This window comes from Hirundo rustica, chromosome 9 (assembly GCF_015227805.2).
Source record: "Hirundo rustica isolate bHirRus1 chromosome 9, bHirRus1.pri.v3, whole genome shotgun sequence".
NCBI lineage: Eukaryota > Metazoa > Chordata > Aves > Passeriformes > Hirundinidae > Hirundo > Hirundo rustica.
In genome coordinates, this window is record NC_053458.1 from 14,022,899 (window position 1) to 14,042,070 (window position 19,172).

At 39.0% G+C, this 19,172-nt stretch overlaps 1 protein-coding gene across 3 annotated transcripts in view; it reads right to left on the bottom strand.

Moving 5' to 3' along the window:
• TTLL7 (tubulin tyrosine ligase like 7) overlaps positions 1 to 5,673 on the bottom strand; it is a 65,819-nt gene extending 60,146 nt beyond the window's left edge. For all 3 annotated transcript variants that reach the window (XM_040072836.1, XM_040072834.1, XM_040072837.2), the window contains exon 1: positions 5,586 to 5,673. The gene's annotated coding sequence lies outside the window, so the exon portion shown is untranslated. The remainder of the gene's footprint in view (positions 1 to 5,585) is intronic.
• Between the last annotated feature and the right edge of the window lie 13,499 nt (positions 5,674 to 19,172).

The window sequence follows — 19,172 nt, forward strand, 5'->3', positions numbered from 1 at the left end:
CCTGAGTGTTGCTTTTGGCAAAAAGGCCACAATGTCCTTTCATTTTCTCTTCACACCTAGAGGCAACAGAACAAAGTAATATATATAGGCTTTTTTAATTGACTGCTTGAGGTCATTAACTGCATAATTCCTCAGCTGGTGTCCAGACTTTCAAATCTAACTCTGTATTGGTTCCTCTACAATGTCTTCTATTTCTGCACTTGTGGATGCTGCTCTATAAAACTATAAAAGACAGTTTTATAGGGAAAGGAAGAGCTGCATGCACAGGAAAAGTAAACAAGGAATTCATGATCCACTTCCCATGGGCAGGTAGTTCAACCATCCCCATCGTGAGTACCAGTTCTTTGGGAAGACATCACTCCAGACATCCTTCCCTTCCTCCTTCTCCCCCCCTCTTTATTTGCCAAGCATGATGTCATATGTTATGGGATACCCCTTTGGTGGGTTGGGATGTGCTATCCCAGCTGTGTCCCTCTCAATTTCCCGCACATCCCCAGTTTCCTTGCCAGCATGGCAGTACAAGAAATACAAAAGGCCTTGGCTCTATGTAAGCCCTGATCAGCAATATCAAAAACATCTCTTATCAAGACGGTTTTCAGCACAAATGCAAAATGTAGCCCCAAACTATGTACTGTGAAGAAAATTAACATTTTCCCAGCCCAAAGCAGCACAATATCCTACAAGACTCCCAACTCTAGAAATTTGAAACAGATTTGGCTTAAAACAGCACTGATTCCTGTATCTCCATGCTTTATTTTATTCATTGGATAGCTCCTTTCCATTCCCAGAAACATTCTTTTCAGTAAATGCTCCCATCTTTTAAGTGGCACAAAATGTACCAAATTCATGTTCTCGAATCATTCTTGCTCATTTTTAGGGGAAAAAAAAAAAAAAAAAAAAATCCCCAACTTTTTATTCAAATTAGTGCCTAATTGTTAATGCTCACTAGTAATTTATAGTCTTTCAAAGACTTCAAGTTGACATAAAAAGTTAGGATAATATTATATCCCTCTAAAACCCCCATGAAACAAAATGTAATTCAAAGGGTAGGTTTTCCTGAATGAGTAAATTGCATATCTTTGACACTTCTTTCACCAATAATTCATATGAAGTGTTTTCGCATGTTTCTCCCACCTTCCACACCACCAAGATAAGCTTGGAAGGATAAAACACTATTACAAATTCACAGAAATTTCACGTTCAATGAACACTAAAGACTTGGCAACCACCCACAAAAGCATAGAAAGCACAATCTTCTATCACACAGCTCTATTCTATACTTTTCAAGGAAAGTTCACTCAGAACAAGCAGATAAGAGTGATTTCCCCATCAAATCTCACGATATTCTGTCCTGTCAGTCCACTTGTTTTTTTGTGGTCATAATCAGTATCAAGATCTTTGCCTCTTCACCTGCAACAATTCAGTATTAAGCATCTGATTTCATTTTCTCATGCTATACTCCAGTGCTTCCACTGCACCCTATAGGGATATAACTGTGTTGATTTTCAGTGCTAAAAATAAAACAAACACATGCCAACTCAAGGACAAAGTTGAAAGGAAACATACTTTAATGTAACCAAAGAAGAATATATTTAGCATTTTGCTACTAAGCAAGGATGAAAATAAACATGTCAACACATCGCTGTGTCTAACTGTGAAACCCACACCCTAGTCAACTCTTTCTGCAGCATTTATTATATATGAAAAGTGGATTTAGTCTTCACTTCTTTCTTCTGAAGAGTGACTATTAGTACTCTGTTACTACTGCTGGCCACAAAGAGCTCCTAAACAGCAGTATAAAGCACTTCCATCCTTTTAGGCAGGCAGTTTTTCTATCAATTAACACTAATGTAGCCATCTAAGGTGCATTTGGACAGTGGTGCACATTAAGCTTCAATTTGGAATCCTTCCAAAACCAAACACAAGCATAAGGGGGAAGTGGCATGACACACTCCATTCCAGAAAGTGAAAAGTGATCCCTAAATCAGAGCATCTTCTTTTGTCTTTCTTTTATTATCATTGTTAATTTGGGCTCTCTGGAAAGCTGTACTGTTCTTCTGTCCCCAGAAAGGAATGCTCACAAAACCCATATGTGATTATATTTTTTAAAATTTTTTAAAATTAAAATAAAAATTTTATTGTTTGCCTTGGAAACAATGTGGACCTATATTTTAACATTTTCAATAATCTGAACTTTAATGCTTAACACTGGGAAAACAAATAGTACAATTGTATACAGTGGTCTTCATTTTGGAGATCCTGTATTCTGATTAAAGCTGATATTGAAAGCAAGAACCATTATATCTGTTTTACTTAACCTTTCAAAACACAAAGCAAAAAATTTATTCTAATACATTAGAGCTTGTTTCCTGGTATATGGAATTCAAGGCAGAGCAAAAATGTTGGTAAATGAGTGTAAATTAATGTGGTAGAATTGTGAAGCTATATTGTACAGCTGTACGAACGCTTCAGAGAGACGGCAAGGAGGAAAACTGGGAAATGCTCCTGGCAAAAAGCTATTACTTTAAACCCTACAGAACTTGTAGGTTCTTGCCTTCACCACCATGAACAAGAGAATTCTGTAGACTGGGGCACCATGGAATCTCCCAGAGTGAAAGATTCTGGCTCAAAAGGGTTGCAACCCTGGAGCAGGACCATTTGCTCTAATGCCCACCAGGTTCAAAGGCTGACTCCTTCAAAATGTCACCTTTTTTCTCACATATCCATTCAACTGCAAATGATTCTTTTGCCCATCAATGTAGTAGACATCAACAAATTCCATTCTAAATTTAAAAATACATTAGTATTTTAAATATTAATGTTTAAAAGGTTCACTGGTTCTGGTAAACTTTCCAGGAAGCTCATAATGTCTGCAAAAGGAGTAGTTGCAAAGTATAACTGGCAGGAGTTTAGGTAAGCATTAATGGAGCTCTAAAGAGCTCCTTGTGCTTAATAAGGGCCATTAGACTTCCACCAGTAGGATTCAAATGGCCTCAATTAACTTCTAGGTATGTAGAAAATAAAAATTAATCGAGGGCTAAGCATTCTGAAATATTCACAAGGGAAAACCAAAATCCAGATAATATGCTTCAATATGAGTGCTGTGCTATCTGCAGTGAAATTTCTTAGCTTTGACAGTTTGTATGCACCTTTCCAAATAAAATGAACTCCCTCCTTTAGGGAAATCCAAACTATTCCTTTCCCACTCAGATCATTGTAGAGTCACTGTGTCATCCATGGATGATGGAAATATCAAAAAGAAACAGACTGGCAAGCATTCATCTTTTTCATCAGGGACTGATACAAGGCCTATAAAAAAAATTCAGTGTCTTCACAACTTAGGACTGACCCAAAAGCCACAACACTTCCACGCAGTTAATAACACTCAAAATTTTCTGAAGATTTGGGGAAACATATAGAAGTGAGAAATTAGCATTGTTGGTTTCTATAGGGTATCTTTACAGTGATAAAATTGTAACACAAAATTTAAAAAACATTAGTAACTCATATCAAAAAATTATCTTGCAACACGCTGCCACGTGCATTTTCTAAGACAGGGGCTTCGCAAAAGTAGATGCAGGGTAGCTTGGAAGATGTTATCCGTTTCTCTATTTCAGACATTAACATTTCATTTCAATTTCTTGTTTCCTAAGGATTTACATACTTAGATTAATGTGTTCTCAATTAGTAAGAGACATCTGCAAGTATCCAGTAAATGCAAAAATATTCCTTAACACAACATTAAAATATAGGCAAGGAAAAAAAAGGGGGAAAGCACAGAACATTAGAAAATAGGGATGTTCAAGAAATTTGCCATATGTATCCTATAGAGACTTTTTAAATTTATAATAAATATCCAAGGATGGAGATTCAAAATCAAATCATACTTCAGTCATTTTTGATGCCGACAAATCAGAGCAAGCACATTCAGCAGTCAGCATCAATCTGCCACATTTCACCTTCAAAATTCTATTTATGGCTTTCATAACCAACATACAGCATTAGAAACATCTTAGAGAAAAATCCAAACTATACAAAAAATGCAAGATGGCTTTGTGTCTTAACTGCTTCTTGATCAATTAAGCTCGAAGTTCTTCAAACTTGTCCACAACTAAATCTATGCTGCCAGTTTATCACTATCTGCTTTGGAAGAACACGGGAACAAATTTTATTTTGATGGCAAACCTGAGCCTCAGATTACTAAAATGTCTGTTAGATTACTGGAATAATTACCTAATAACTGCTGACAGGCTTGATCTCCTGGCCTCTTTTAACACTCCCAAAGTGCTGGGCACATCCCTTTAGAAATATGTGGAATGTATCCAAACCATTAGAAATCTAGAATAGGGGCATTTTTCTAAGGGGAAAAAAAAAAAAAATTGATAACTATTTTTCTAGGCTTTCTTGCATAATATGCAAAAACCCCCATCACAGCACTTAAAATAGGGATAAAAGCTTCTACAGATGCCAAGTCACTGTATATTTTGAGATTATCTGCAGTATTTGGGGAACAACCAATACCCACAGAGAAAAGTACTTCTAATCATTCATATGTGGAAAGAACCAGCAGGATTTCTCTGAATGTTATCTAGATAGGTACTAACACTGGTTAATTAATGAAGGATTTAGAGAGAAAAGTATACTGAACTAAGGGTGGTTGGGATGTGTGTGTTTGGTTGGTTTAGATGGAGGAGGTTTAAGAAGGAATAAAACCTCATTTTAGTACTCAAACTCGCTTAAATACACAAGAAAGGCACAAAAGAAATCAATATTGGGAGCTTAAGTCAGTTTCACAGAGTTCAGCAGTATGTTCAAATTCCAGCATCAATTGCTTTTCCCTTTTGCTCGCAATTCTGTGTGGTTTCAGCAGCAGAAATTCAAAAAGGTCCCACAGATTATGGGCTTCCAGCTAAGCACAGAAAGCACAGGAAGATATTTGACTTGCATCTCCAGAGATTTAACTTGTTCTACATTTCAGCCTCCACTGGGTACCACTGCCAAAAGACGATCCCATTTTAACCTTAACAAGCTCTGAAGAGACCAGGCCGTACATGCGATACGACCCGCACAAGACGATGGGCTTCGCATGCGAAAACTGGGGGGAGGGCGGCGAGAAGATAAAATTAATACCTTTAATCCTGAAACGCCTCCTGGCTCCCTATTCCTCACACTGCGACACGCGCAGTCATCCTCGCTCCCTGCGCGAGGGCTGCCCGCTGCATTGAGGAAACTTCCCGAGGGGCGGCTGCCCGCGCTCCCGCCGCACCTGCCCGCGGCCCCGGCCGGACAGCGCTGCTCCGTGTGCCCCGGGGCACCGGGGAGAAGCGGCGGGGCAGCCGGCACTTCCCCGCGCTCCCGCCCCGCGGCATCGCCCACGAGCCGGGGACAGATCCCGCTCCGGCATCCCCCTGTCGCCCAGCATCCCCGCAGCCCCCCCGGCCGGACGCGGCTACCCTTCCCCGCCGGCGATGCTGAATCACGGCGGGCCGCCGCTCCGCCGCCTCTCCCCGGGGGTGGCAGCCTGTCCCCCGCCGCCGCAGGAGGAGGAGGCGTCGCGCCCCGCCGGCCCCTCACCCTGACCTCACCTGCCGGGGCGCGGGCGGGCGGTCCTGGAGCGCTCCGCTGCTCGCGGGCGGCGCGTGCTGCGCCTCACGGGCGGCGCGATCCCGGGCGGGGCGATCCCGGGCGGCAGCATCCGCGCCGGGCACGGGAGGGAGGAGGAGCGGGAGGTTACGGCGGGGAGCCGGGACAAACCATTCCCTGCGAGGGGGCACCGCCGGCGGCCCGGCGGCCGGGCGGGGCGGGGAGCTCGGGCCCTCCCACACAGGTACGAGCGAGGATTGCGCCCGAGGGGAGGCGGGCGGCGTCCGCGGAGCGGAGCTGGCGGTGCCGCTGGCGGGGGCAGCGCCGCCGGTCCGCCGGTACCCCCCCACCCGCTCGCGGTGGAGCGGCCCGCGCTGTCTCGCCGCCCGAGGACGCGAGCGGATCCGGCGGCCGCGCGGGCAGCGGCCGGAGCGGCCCGCGGCCGCCGGGAGGAGCGGGGTGGGCCGCCCCACGCCGCCCTAAGGGCCGGCTGCGGCCGTCTCCCTTCGGCCCCTCCGAGCCGCGGGACACGGGGCTGGCTCCGGCTGCCAGGAAGCGCCTTAGTAACGCTGCGGAGCGCTCCCCGGCCGAGGAGCCTCGCGGGCGCCCCGAGCGCGCCCCGCCGTGAGGCGCGGGGCGCTGCCCGAGGGCCCGCGGGGCCGGGGCGGGTGGAGGCGCCCGCGGGCCCGGAGCTGCCGGCGGTTCTCTGCGCGCGGCCTGGCACCTGCCCGATCCGCAGATCCGTGCTCCCTGCCCGCGGCTCCAGTTTTTTTTTCTTCTTCCCGTTTGAACCCGTAGCCAAATGTTTTCCTCCCGTGTGCACAACCGCTGCTTGCCGCTCTGAAACAGACATTTCGGGCTTTTCCTGAGAGACTTTGCATCCTCACATAAAGGCACGTGACCTAATCAGATAAATGCAATAAAGATTGAAAAAACAGAGAAACACCTAGCAAATAAAAAATTTTAAGGACTTAACAGAAGATTTAAAAGGTTCACAAAAAAAGAATACCTAAAGAATAAATAATAAAACCCCAACTGAAATTTAGTCAGTTATCTCAGTAGATTATGTAGTATCCACCGTGTTTATCAAGGTTAGGAGCCCAGTTCGCAAGCAGTGGAAGTCACCATGGCATTTGATTTTGGCTGCATTATGTTTGCCATGGAACTAGCTGTAATATTTTATTGATTTCTTCAGGTTTATTAATTAATTATCTTAATTATTCATACTATTGCATTCTTATATCACACGTTCCTCACTACTACATACCTTTAAAATCAATTCCATCAATTATTTTTTGTACAATCCCTTGTCTAAAATAATGCCTTCCATGTGAATGTCTACAACTACCCTTTTAAGGCAGTTAGAAATAAATATATTCAGTAGGTCTAGTTTCAAGTTTTCTATTTCTTGATGAGAAAGAACTGAAACAAAGTTGACAATGTTAAATGAAAATTTAATTGCAACTTGATCGGCATTAAGTTACTTTTCTCTGTTTTAACGTCTCTTGAGGTAAGCTGATACTTTAATAGGAACAGATTGTGGCCTTCTTGCAAATGCTCAAATTATTTTTAAGGACAGAAAACCACATGAAAAATCCTTTAGGAAATCCTAGAGAGATATCAGATTGTTTTCTCATGTGTGGTATCAATTTGTAGCTTGTAAAGTTGAAGAATTTACTTTTTACAGACATGGTATTTTTCATTGGGTTGGATGACAGATTACATTGTGGTTTTAATGATATGCAGAAATTATGATTTATTTGCCACTAAAACCTTTGTTGAGCTTGTCAAAAAAAAAACAAAAAAAAACCAAAAAAAAAACACCACAAGAGATCTAATTTCTGGCCACAAACCTGTAATCTGATAGAAGCTCCCATCCTTGTTTGTGTAGGTAAGTGTTTGCAGTAACAGGTCTAAATTTTAGTGATAGAAAACGCATGCTAAAGCACTGGGATCTAAGCTCGTCCCCATGTGAACAGTCATTTCTCTGACAGCTGTGCCAGAGCTGTGTTCCAGGATGCTCCTGAGGAAAGGTTTGATTCTCTTTCCGTTAGTCATTTGGAATGCTGCCGCTGACTGCAGATGAAACCATTTACGAGGCTGACATGTATTGCTTGTTGTCTCTGGGTCAAAGCTCGGGTTGGGCCTGTAGCAGACCCTGCCTGCTTTGTTTTAGAGGTGTGTCCACATTCCATAGCCCAAACCAAGCCTCTCCACCCCAAGCGATGTGCACACCTCTGCTGAGCAAAGACTATATACTGGGAAGAGCAGCAAACCACAAGCAGGAGTTTGTGATGGGAGGTTGCACCCAGCTGCTGCTTTATAATTCACAGGCAAACCTAAAGTTTGGGAATAGAGCTGTGGTCTGATCAGCTCCTGGGAGGATTTTAGGGAAAGCCTCCCCTACTAGATGCAGCTGATGCTTCCTCTTTTCAGAGGGCTGGTGCCAGTGGATGCTGTTCTGAGCTGGGAAAGCACAACCCATGACACATCCTTGCAGCTAAGGCCAGAGCATCCTGGCAGAAATACTTTTTCTCCTCTCCATTCCTGGGGGGCAGGAGGCATTAATCTCTTCCTGAACGTGCTTTTAGTAGTTGTTTCCCAGAAGCAGATCAGATTTACTTTTTTTAATGCGATCTGCATTCCGAATCACTCTGAAAGTAAATGGTACTGGCTACATCCATGTTGAAACATTAGAGCTAACAAAATGTAGTAAGAAACCAAAGCAGGATATTAAATACACAGATGCTTAATTAGGAGCATTAAATAGAATTATATTTTTGATATTGAGCTAGTTTAAATATTGAATACTGATGCACTTGAGAACAGATGTGCCTAGATAATAATTGCAAATAGAAATAGTATCAAAAATACTTTTTATATGGCATGGAGATAATCTTATGAATTTCACAAATGAACAAACAGGAAAGACAGAAAATCAGAGATCAGGAAGAAAGTGCTTTCTCAAAAATCTACATATTTCTAAGAATTTTCTTAGGTTTTTCCTGTTTTTCCATATAAAAGTTCTGGAGTCCATTACGAATTTTAAATTTTACAGTTAAAGAATGTTGAGGGCAATCAGATCAGTTCTATCTTCAAGAGAAATATTGATGAGTTATTTGAACACAGTTCCTATTTCGCCCTTCCTGTTACTATGAACATATTCCCTGTATAACTATGATCACTGTGATGCTGAATATGTAATCCATCTCCAACTCAGTAAATAAAATGTCCTCAAATTACAAAGAGGATAATTCAATTCTTTAAAGAACACTGGTATTTGAACAAAGTCACAAAATACACTTGGAAATGCAGACCTATTTCTCCTGCTCACCCAACCACCAGCTTACAGAGCTGCAGGAAGCACAGTCTGATGTGGTCCATAAAACTTGAAGTTTCATTTTACCACTGCTGCTGAAACAGGCTCTATCCTTGTGCAACTGTTAGTACTGGCAAATGCCAAAAAGAGCTTCAAAACATTAAATGGGACAATCATGAAGTTCAAAAGCTTTGAAACAGAATCAGCATATAGATTTATGCTATACAGTTATAGCTATACCTCTTAGCTATAACTATTCCTCTTAGCTAATAGCTATAAAATAGTGTGTTTTCTTCTGTTTGCATAACACTCAGAATATATTTACTAAGTAGATAATTACACTTCTCTAAACAGGTGCATTTTCCCACTTGCTATAAAGCTATGTCCAAACATAATCTGTGCTATCATAAACCATCCATTTCCTAGTGTCAGCCTAGAAAACATTACCAATGAAGAAACAAGGTTCAGCTCAACTGCCATCCCTATATTTTATATTCCCTTAGGATTCTTGCTACAATACTTCTCAGCTCATACATAATTTTTGCTTAAAAAAGCAACACCCATTTCTTTTATAAGCCATCTGCTCAGCATGTTAGCAAAATCCATGCATCAGCTTCCCAGCAGCACCAACACCTGCTAACAGGGGATGGTGTTTCAGGCAGATATTGCCAGCCTGTCACAGCTTCTTTTCTCCTCTCTCTCTCTAATCTTCATAGTACTGTCTGGGATTATCTCCTGGAAATCAAATGCCCAGCAAGATGGCCTGTTACTTTTTTATGTGTTAGCAAACATGCACTTGATTGAGTTCATTAGTGCTGTAAACATCTTTTATTATACAGATCAATGTGAATTTACAAGCTGTAGCAATATGATATTGACATAACGTAGCATTTCATATACAATAACTTTTTATTGTCCTCATCACTCCAAACATGCTCTGGGTGAAACTCAGTTCTGATGTAAGCAGATACCATAACACCAAGGCTATCCACAGACTACAGGCAATTATCCTCAAGCTTAATGAGGTTCCTTTGGTTCAGGCATAATTTTGAACAGCTTTAAGGTAGGAACATTTATATTTTAAACCACACAAAATATAATTTCAGAGCATCTTTATCTGTTTAGTAATCAAAGCTTGGAGGTTCTTCTTCAAATATCTTCAAGTTTCCATCTGCTGTCTTCCTCTGTTTAAGAAAGGAAGTCCTAGATTTTCAGCAGTTTGGAAAAATATTTCCTTTTGTTGAGCACCCATGAAGAAAAAAAATATTCTACTGTATGAAGGCTTTAAGATCAAATGAGGCATAAGTTGAAGGAAGGTGCAAACTTGCATCTGTTGGTCAACTGATACTATGGTCATCCAGGAAATAAAACCAGTTTTTGTAAATATTCACAAGCTGGGGCATGTTCATACAATGTTACTAAATACTTATGCTATTGCTGGCATGCAGGCCCAACTAGAAGAGGGGAGTGAGCTGCTCCTCCTTTGCAGTTGGACATAGTAATAAAATAATTATTTTAAGCAATATGGTAAAAAACGAGAAAAGTGGGCATGGGACTTCCACCCCAGCAAAATTGTGCTTTTTTCCCCATGCGTGTCCTTTCATGGTGTAAAAGTTCTCAGTATCTGTTCAATCCATCTTACCAGGTGTAAATGGAAATTCATCCATACAGGTTTGTTGAAATGTCTGAAGTGTTTGGCTCATTACTTTGACATATTGCAATGTGACAATTATTGGGTGTTATACTACTATCACCATAACCATATTTGAGATAGATAATTGGTGTCTAAACTTTACAGCTTAAAGAAGCTCTACGTCTTTTGAAGGTGTTGATTCAATTGACAGAAAAGTTTGCATTTATTTTTATTATGATGGTCTCATGCTTTTTAATTTAAATTTTGCCTGGGAGGAAAAGAAATCATTTTACATAAGATGCTAGAATTTGTTTGGGGTAATTTGGATGGGGTAATACACATCCTAAACAAAGGATGTGTATTCACTTGGCAATGCCATATAAAAAAGTTATTCTCCCAATGTTCCTATCAGGTAAAAATGATGCATTTCTATTAAAGCAATGGATACAAATTCAAATGTATTCCAAGGCCACTGGTTCAATGTTACATCAGGCAATGAATTTGTGCCTATCAGATGAGTACATTGTCAAAAGCCACGCAGGAGACAGTGATCTGAAATACACACAAGGTTGAGAAAAATCTATTATCAACATTTACCTAATTTACTTCACACTTTTTAAACCGCTTGAAATATGATCTCTGGAGGCCCTGGCTGAAGGAAGTGCCCAAGTCCACCTAGGTCCCATTGACATGCTCAATAGATTAGATGTCAGAGTGTGATAAGTCTTAGCATATTTTATATATATTAATGTATGCTTTTCAATATTTCTTAATATGAAGTAGGATTTTCATACAGTACCTTCAGAATCTGTGTTCTGCAGAGCATTTCTATAGGTGAGATACCAAGTAAATTCATTTCCAAACTATTTGTTCTAGACACAAGTTCTTTACAGTAGCTAAACTACAGAAAACTTCATATCACAGAAACACACTACTTTTCATATGAAAAGGACTATTGAGGAGTTGATTTTTGCTTAAATAGAATAAAACTGTATGCAGACTACTAATACGAAGTTTGCATTACATTAGCATGCACTATTAAAACACTGAAATATTTCAGTTCCTTAATATTTCTATGCACAAATTTATCAAAAATACTCCTAGGTTAGATGAGAACCTCCTTGTCTGGGTTACCATTGTACTTCAAGGCAGTTTCCAAATGTGTGGATAACAATTTTAGCCTGCTGGGGAAAGCTTATTTCTTTTATACAACTGTAAGTTAATTTTGCAATGGTGTCCAACACTTTTTAATGACAACAGCTGGACTATAGAATTCTTTTAGATTTTTCAAAGTAGAATACTTAGCCTTCTTTACAAGGAGATGACAGAGGTTTCTGAATCATGTGAAACACTGAAGAAGGGATGAAATATTTTCACAATCATAAACATTTCATTACTAGGTAGTTGTTTGAGACACTGCAACATAGTAGGATGACATTAGAATCCATACTGACTTCTCTAGGGCAGTGAGACAAAGAAATCTCATTAAACAGCAGAAAAATCTTCTTAATACCAATACTCCAGGATACGCTGGGCTGCAAAATGCAAAGACATCTAACTACATGTACTGAATTCTGATCCATCAGGGCTTAAGTAGCTATTTGTGATGTCAGATGCTCGGGTGCCTCGACAATGCAATTCTGTTTCCTGGAGCGCCCTTTAGCCAGGCAGCGTGAGCAGCGGAGGGAGCACACATTGCTTCTTGTCCACTCAAGCCAGGATGTCACAGATTAATAAAAATGGCAAGATGCTTCTGCAGAGAAAAAATAGAAACTACTGTGGTGGGGATAAAGACTATCTAGCCATGTGCAGTTATTGGAATAGTTAAGTCTAGAATGACAGTAGCCTCTTTTGCAACATGTGATAAATTCTACCAAAACTGAGTTTGTGCCACATGGCACTAAGTATTGCAGGATCAGAAACTACTGTCATAGGTCATCTCTGCACAAAAGAAATACAGAACATAAGAAGACACTGACAGAAAGTACTCATTGAATCTGGGTATGTGCAGCCGTCTTAGTCTTCTGCAAATTAAATGAACCTTTTATATTATAAAGATGCAACATATCAGGAGGCAGCAAGAGCAGGACTCCTTGCTAAGAGAACATGGGCTAAGAGAGCTCCCATAACCCAAGAGAGCAGCCCTAAACAAGGCAGACCCAAAGTGGACAAACCCAACCAAGAATCATACCCTAAGGCACTATAACAGTGACAAGGCATGTCCCAGATCAGGCCAGGAAATCAGTCAGTAGCCAAGGATACGGTCCAGCAGTTACCAGGCAGATCCATAACAGAACCAGGAGTGAATCCAAGCTGAGGAGCTGCCTGAGCCACGGCCATGCGGTGGCTGTAGAGGTGGTCAGTACTCCTCCAGTGTAACTACAGCAGGAACTGTGACCTCAGGGCTGACCTTAGCTCCTGAGCCCAGGGCTGTGGGGAGGTCTCCGCTAAGGCTTCTCAGCGCCTTTAACACATATTAGTGCCCTCAGTGCCCTGACGCAAATAGGATTTAGAGGAACCTGGAATTTAATTAATTTATTTTATTTAATTTGAAACTCTGTAGCAGAGATTGTAGGACTTCTGTTTTTGTGTTATCTTTCACAAGGAACTTTTGTACAGTATATCTCATATTAACTTAACCAATATTTATCTGGATAGGCATATGAAATTTAATTCAGAGTGCAGAAGGAACTTCCCTGTTCAGCAATAGAGTTTTGTTTGCCCTTTCAATCAAATATTGCTTGCTGTTTACAACAGGAATTTCTGGTTCTAGAAAAGGTAAACAAAATAGGGGTTAACTTGCAGGACAACTAAGAATACCCTAACATAGGTAACATTTTCTACAGACTGAATGATATCTATTTGCTCTTGTTCTGTGACATTTAGAGACTGAAAATTTGTCTCTATTGTCTCTATCCACAAACAGGAACTATTAACGAAGATTATAAAATAAACTGAAATGTGCAGAGTGAGGACTTGTGGAAGCACACTATGAACTGATCTCACTGAGAAAATGCAAATTTCCATGCACAAAATAACTCATGTCTCCAAACCTGTTTTATCCCTCTTTAAGATAATGAGGAGGATGCAAATGTAGAACAGATAGCCTGATATTAACTTTCATGTCTTTAAAGCATGGTGCTTCTGTTAAAAATAAGAATTTTGCCACCAACTATCCAGAGCAGACAGTGGCAGATTATAGGTTTGCTACAATCCAAATCCAATCCTACTCCCTATATCAGACTAAAAGTCTGCTGCAATACAGTGAATAGAAGAGAAAGAACATGTCACATTTTATAGAAAGTGCAATGGACTCAGCTGCTCCATAAAGATTTGGTAAGATCTTACCATTCAAAGATCCAGCCACAGTAACAGAGGATTAAAATTGTCATTCAATTATTCTGCATTTTACCCTATTTTGACTCAGTTATATTTTCTGATTGCCTCGCTATCATTTTAAAGACTATGTAGCACTTAAGATGGTGTGAATTTGGATTACGTAAACAAGAATTGCTTTATATTCCTTTTCCTCTCTCAGAAAAATGAAGGCAAGGATGATTTTCACAGGATTCAATCAAAAGTTAATTTTTGAGATCCAGTTAGCCTAATAAAGCTACTACTTCAGATTTTTTTCATCATTTAATTGCAAACTCAAAGATTTTACATATGAAATTATATAAGCTTTTTATAGCTGAATTTTAAGAGGAGTGTTTTTATATTGAGTACAAGTTATAGACCTATAATGCTAACACAAACTAAATGGAGATTTTCATCTTAAACATTAGAGATATAAAATGGAGTTCAAAGTTAATTAGTTTTTAATCTATGACCAAGTTCACCTGTCTATATATCTCTCATGGATAGCAATTACTTCATAGACAGCAGGAGGGATATATAGGAATAATATAATATTTTAAATCTGGAAAATAAGTAATGTAATGACTTTATATTAGTACTTTTAACAATAACATACAGTAGTAATAATAATAATTTTCTGAAGTAACTTGTTGTATTGAAACATTGCCAGGAGAGGAAACATTTTAAAACATTAGCTGGGAAAATTAAAAAAAAAAAAAGTTCTGAATTATCAGGGACACAACTGCCAGATTGTTTTCTTGTTTAGGGGTTTTTTTGGGATTTTTTTTTAAATTAATTCTTCAGAAATCTGTGTAAGATAGAACCTGCTGTTTCATATCAGTTAGAAAAAGCTTTGAAATATTTATCAGCTAACAAATATTTAACCCCTGTATTTATCACGTTTAATGGCCACACATAATGCAGATGGTAACTTTTTCACTATTATTTGAATTTCACTAGTAGTTTTAGTTGCTTTCTAATAGGCTTTTCACCTTTCTAAAGCTATCACCTCAAAATGAAAAAAAAAATCATATTATCAAAAAAAATCATATCAAAAAAAGTAAGCGGAGTTGTCACTTTTGTGTAGTCAAAATATCCTTTTCATATTCTTCTTTCATTACAGATAAATATTTAATCAGTATATATTTATATCACAACAGAAAACAATATAGAAAACAAGAAAAAAACTGCTGCCAGAAAACATGTTTATTTTTTCCATATATCACAAATTAAAACAAGCTACAAGAGCATGAAACATTCAAAAAGAAACATGCAAAACAAGCCTGTGAAAAAATCTATGTCTCCTCATATAGGTAAGGCTACACTGGATCTGTCTGTCCCCAAATGACCTCTTTTTTTCCCTCAAGGTCCCCAGCTTTTTGAAGACCACACGTTGTTCCACTGATGTTTACAGGGGTTGTCTAGGCAACCAGATAAAACAGAGATTTAAAGGGGGCTGCCCTGTCTGTGCTGTGGACTCCAAACTCCCCGCAAGGGAAGGAGCCCTGCCTGTGGAGAAACACAGTCTGGGGTAGGAGAATCCTCCAGATTTTAGCAAATCCTTTCCTGCAGCTGCTTGTTACAGCAAAGAAACAAAAGATTACTAGAATTATACTTTACATAGGCATGGTGAGTTTTGATTCAGACTATGGATTGTATTTTTTTTTTAACTATAATAGATAATAGTAACATAATTTACATTTCCTTATGATCTCATTGGATTTTTATGTCCAAGAAGTGACAGTGACGGCATTATTGAGTGACTATGATTAATTATTTCAGTTACAGTAGAAAACAGAGACCCTATTCAAAATTAGGTCCCTATTGTGATGCAGCTGTACAAATATATATTAAAAGACTGTGTCTGGACCAGAAGTCTGCAAATTATTCCACTTAGAGTCATCAGGGAAAAGACAGCAGCACACATGGAGCACACACAGGCAGGGATGAACCTGGACAGTGTGTGTATTGCCAAGATTGTAACAAAATCACAGTTTCTCCTTGTTAGAGCAACACGTTTTCTCTCCAAATGAGATAGGTTACCATCTCTTATTATCTTTCTTAAAAGACTATATTGCATATTTTCCTGTTGCATGAGGCAAATTCTACAATTCTTCCATAAATATTTTATCTCTTCTCCTCTCTCCTGCACACATATGTGCTACAATTCTCCTGGCTTCATTTTCTTCTCCCTACCATTTTCAAACATTCTCTTCTGTCCAGCAGCCCAGCCTTTCTCTTCCCTCCTTTGCTGAAATCCCAGCTGCCATGGAAATCCTGCTCTCTAACACCACTGAAACTTTCAAAAGCGTTTTACTTCTAACTGTGTAACCCTCAAATTTGTGGATGAAAAAGCACTCTATAAAACAGTAAGTATTGGTATTGATTGTGTTATTAATATTTGCATATTAAAGGATCAATATACAAACCATTTAGCTCCCCCTCCAAACAGACAATGAATTGGAAAAAAATATTCCTCCCTTGTCATCCAGAGGGAAAATAAACTTTAAACTGAAGGTGTCGCTAGATGACACGAAGAGAAATGATACACTCAAGTAGTCCAGAACAAAAAGAAGGGAACTTTATTTAGATGACCTCGCTTATATAGGTTCTGGACAATGACCAAGGATTGGACAATAAGGTTGTCACCTCTCCACTCCACTGGCCAGGCTAGAAGTCCATCAACTGTCCCTCATCAGAGGGGAATGTGAAAACAACCACTTTGTTCATGTTACAAGCGTGAGAAGACTCCACTACAGGAATGTAAACATCAGAAGGCTAAAACTCAGGGCAACAAAGGAGAGCAATTGCAACTTGGATTTAGCATTTCTAAGAAATTATAGGAATCAGTTATTTATCCAAGAACCATTTCTAACATGTCTTTTGTGCCTAATCAATATACTACCCTACGCTAACTTTGAGGAATGGATATGGCCAACTATACTCTTGTCTTTTCAATAAATTAATGCAATGTTATTGCAGAAATTCAAAGATGTAAGAGAAGTATTTTCTTTGAGGTAGCTTATGAAGAGTAACAGGCACAAAACTAGAAAACAGGTGCAGGTCCAGTGTTGCAGGTAACATCCTGATGTCACTGATGGCAAAACTTCATTGAGTATGGAGAAATCAAGATTTCATTTGATACTTCAGAAAAAAATAGTTTCTCATCAGCAATGGCTTTTATGGCTTTTGCCCCTGTTTGTGTGTGCTCAGGGGATAGAAATCTGGTTTGTCTTCTCAGTAATGATGAGGAAAGGCCCTGACTGATTTAGACTTCCCTTCATTTTTGTTCAACACTAGTGAAAATTAAGATCTAATGTATCAAATATTTGGAGGAGGCAAGGGATGCCAAACACCACCAAACTGTGCTGCTGAATTCCACTGCTTTTGTGAACTCTTACAAAATAACAATTCTGGTAGTAAATCTGCAGTAGAGTGAAGGGAAAGAGCAAGTAAATGGAATAGGGTAGCAAAGAAAACAGAGGCCAGAAAGGACTGAAAAGAGGGAAAAGTAAAGTGTGAAACTAAAAACATATAAGTCCTTTGGGTAATAGAAAAGAACATTTTTGGGGGAGGAATGGAATTATAATATTCTTTAACAGTATTAAAAAAGTAAAACTAGGAGGAACAAAAAATATCTGATTAAATCACAGGATAACTTTTACTATGATAAAGCAGATGGAAGGGAAGATTTCTGAGGAGAAATATCAAAGGACAGGCTTTGATATCTAGCTACTTCAAGTGATCTACACATATAATGCCATCTGAGTTAAAATGTTGCACCTGAGCATAAGAAATAAATGCAGATGTTATCCTCAAGACAGTCAGATTGCTATATATCCTCTGTCAGAGACCTTGACTGATTCATTTTACCTGAAATTATTTGAAAGTAATTACAGCATTGAAAACTAGAAATGCTTGGGGATAACTTTTATAAGTAGACATTTATTGGCTAATATATTACTTGGGGATGCATCTGCTCTTTGCACAAAAAGAATGGAGTTCTTTCTTGTAAATATGATGGTTAAAATCATAATACTTAATACCAATTTAAAGGCTCTTTCTTTCACATTCATTTGCAAAAACTGCATTTCACATGGTTACCATCTTTTAAAATAGATTTAAAAAAATAAAAGTTTCACTGGAAGCATTACATTTACTTCAGCTATTATTAGAAAATTACCTCTATATTTCAGATGTGAAACTGAGTTTAGAGAAAATCTGGCTTGGACTAAATGCAAATAGAAGTCAAAGGTCTCTATTTCATGAGATTAAAACAGTGCTTGAAAACACTCAGCTTCTCTTTCTTGGTGAATCAGCCATACATCTATCAAATATGCAGAACATCTACTAATATCAAAGCACAGTCTGACAATGGCTTCTCAGACTCTGGAGTTGAGAGGAAAAAAACTTATATTGACATTTGCATTACAACCACTTGAAATAACCACTTCTTCTTTGTGCTAATGAGAATTAATCAGTTCTTCTTGGCATGCACTGCAGATATTTCTCCTTTTAGCTTTGTGAGTCAAAGACAAGCCAAAAGAAATCCAAAAATAGTAAATAAACTTTACAAGATGTTTTTTGGCTGGGTTTGGGTTTGGTTTTTTTTTTTCATATGCAAAGTGGCTTATACTCTTTTTTTCTTGCACAATTTTTTTTTTTTTTTTAATGGATTGACACTTATGAATATGATACTATAATTGGTTTTGCTTATTATTTCTCCTAAGGAAAGGTTACTGGTCTAAATATTCTTTTAGAAATTTAGCTTTCTGGCTTGTAAGTGTGAGGAAAAAGCACTGCAGGCACCTGACTGAAGAACATCTAGTGAAACACTCTAAGCCTGGAATGACCACTCATTCATGGCATCAGCAATAATAAAAAAATAAAATAATAATAATAAAAAAAGACACTGAGAAGAAATTAAAGGTTCAAACTCTGGAAATATGAGAAACTACTGGGAAAGAAGGCAAGAACACTTCAGTGTACATCTGGAAGCAGTAAGTGTTATTTTAAAGCAAGTCTATCAGAAGGAGGTTTTCCTTCTGAAAATAGCAAGTGCTGATGCATTTGGCATATTTAACACTTCTCAGCAATCCAAGAAAAGAAGTCTATTCATGAAGCTGTTACAAAAAAATGAGGAATATTGCATTCTAAATAAAAATGAAACGTATTAAAGTCATATGCTTTGGTCCTGAATGCTTAAAAGTGACAATTTTATCTGTTAGTGGTGTACGATAAAGTGTGGCATTACCCTGCCATAGGATAAGAACTATTGAA